This window comes from Rattus rattus, chromosome 18 (genome assembly GCF_011064425.1).
Source record: "Rattus rattus isolate New Zealand chromosome 18, Rrattus_CSIRO_v1, whole genome shotgun sequence".
Taxonomy (NCBI): Eukaryota; Metazoa; Chordata; class Mammalia; order Rodentia; family Muridae; genus Rattus; species Rattus rattus.
Window position 1 is genome coordinate 4,221,633 of NC_046171.1, and position 2,584 is coordinate 4,224,216.

A 2,584-nucleotide genomic window follows, 5' to 3' on the forward strand; every position below is an offset into this window, starting at 1 on the left:
AACCAAAATACAACAAGCCAACCAAACCAAACCGTGTGCACACACACATGGATCAGGCTGGCTGGGCTCTTTCTGAGGGAGGTTTCGCCTGCTGTGAACCCAGAAACTTAACAGATTATTATGAACAGTGCTTAGCTAGTTTGGTCAGCTGGTCTCCAATGGGAGGTTAGCAGAAGGCCTCAGTCTCAGCTGCCATTTCCCAAGCTTGCCAGGGGGAAACACTGCCATTCCCATGAACCTCAGGATTTTGGGGTCCCTGACAGGGCCGTGCTCCTATCCACGGCACACATGCCCTCTGGGCTTCCTCTGCTCACAATGGTTCTCTTCTCCAACTGGGGCACGCTCCAGGGATGTGGTGTTCAGACGAAGCATAGCGGTGAATGGCCAATCTATGAGACTGGTTGGTGGCCTCTGTAGATGGGATTCCAGCTCCAGCCTGTTGGCGGATAGTTTTGTACACTGTATTCAGATGTTGATTTCTATGCCCACGCCTCCGTTGGCAGTGTAGAAGCTGGCAGGCTCGACATTGGCATGCTTATGCATCTCTGGTCTCAATGTTACGTGAAAATTGGTTTTCCATCACCTCTGACTGGTTAATAAAGGGCTGATCAGACAGTAACTGAGCAGGAGATGAGAATAAGGCAGGACTTTCAACCCTAGTCTTGGGGGGGCTGAGAAAGAAAGCAGAGAGGAGAGGAGAGGCCACGTGGATGGACCAGGAGGATTCGCCATCTGGACTGAGGAAGTGGGACGTCTGAAACTGAGAAGAAACCAGGCATGTGCCTGAACTCAGGAGAAATGGGAAAGTTGAGAGTTAGGGAACCAGCCCAGTGTATGGCCTTCGAATCGTTATTTAGGAACTGGGGTGCAGGTAGACAAGTTTGTGGTTACACAGCCAAGGTGTTGAAGCATCTTGCCTCTGAGGATACACGCAAAGGTGTTGACTGGTTTGAGAGAGGGAAATTTGGGGCTGGAGAGAGGGCTCAGTGGTTCACAGCACTCTCTGTTCCTTCACGACCTGGTCATTATAATCACACATGGCAGCTCATGACCGCCCATAAACTCCAGTTCCAGGGCATCTGACACCCTCTTTTGGCTTCTGTGGGGTCCTGCATGTACATGGCTACATATGCACACTCAGGCACATGCATACACCCACAAAATACTTTGAAAAAAAGTCTGAGGCAACCTGGATTTCTATCAGTCACAGAGAGGAGCTAGGTCTGGTGGTATACCTCATAAAATACATCTGTGTTCTTGAAAGAGAATTACCATGTGCGAACTTTTTTTTTTTTTTTTTTCTTTTTCGGAGCTGGGGACCAAACCCAGGGCCTTGCGCTTGCTAGGCAAGCACTCTACCACTGAGCTAAATCCCCAACCCATGTGCGAACTTTTAAGAGGCAAACTGCAGAGGCTGATTGCTCAGTGGTTAGAGCACTGCTGCTCTTGCAGAAGACCTGGCTTCAGGTCCCAGGAGCCACGTGGCAGCTCACAATCGTCTGTAACTCCAGTTTTAGAGGATCCACAGGCTTCTGTGGGCGCGCATGCGCACACACACACACGCACGCACGCACTACAAAGAGAAGGGTTGCAATCAGAGCTCGGTCCACCAAATGGTTGCCATGCAGGCTTGAAGGCCTAAGTCCTATCCCTAGAAATCAATCCCTTTCTTGCACGTTGGTGCATAGCTGAAGTCCTAGCACTTGGGAGGCAGAGACGGGAAGACCTCTGGGACTCACTGGCAGCCAGGCCTACTTAGGAAGCTCCAGGCTAATGAGACCCTATCTCAAAAAGCAGTGTGGAGGTTGGGGAGGGGAAGGGGAGGTAGGAGTGGGCCACCCCTTTAATCTCTGTGAATTCAAGGCTAGCCAGGGCTACATAGTTGTTTCCAGGACAGCCAGTGTTATGCGGAGAAACCTTGTCTCAAACAAATCAAAAAACAGAACAAGGTGGGCAACTGGAAAAACTTAGGTTGACCCCTTAACACTGTTCCCATGCGTGAGCTCTGAGCAGAGGGGTCCAGGCTGCTGTGTGATGTCACAGTTTTGTGTCACCACTACATGAACAGGGTGCCCCTTGCTCTCACTACAGTTAACACTGGTGACACCCAAAATGGCACAGTTGTGACCCCAGCACCCAGGAGGGAGAGGTGGGAGGACACAAAGGGCAAGGTCTCCCTCAGTTACACAGTTGGGGATCAGCCTGGGCTACATGAAATGGTGTGGTAGAGACTTGCAAAGAGCCAGCTACATCACAACGTGTGGGACAAGATGGCAGGCAAAAAAATAGCTTTTAAATAAAGAGAAGGGATGTGTCTGGTTCCCATTAAATCATTGCTTGTGCATGAACCTGGAGAAGAGAGCGCTAAAACATCCTCAAGGGCAGGCGAAAGGAAAAACTCCCCAGAATGAAAACAGGGCACCAAGAGGCCACCGGGTGCGGCCGTGTTGAGCTCTCGCTGAGGCCTGCTGGCAGTCTGTCAGGTACACTCACTCTCCTGACCGCAGGCTGAGAGCTGCCGCTGTTTACCTGGGGACTGTCAGGGAGCGGGAGGGAAAGGAAGGAAAATACACTGAAGCCTAGC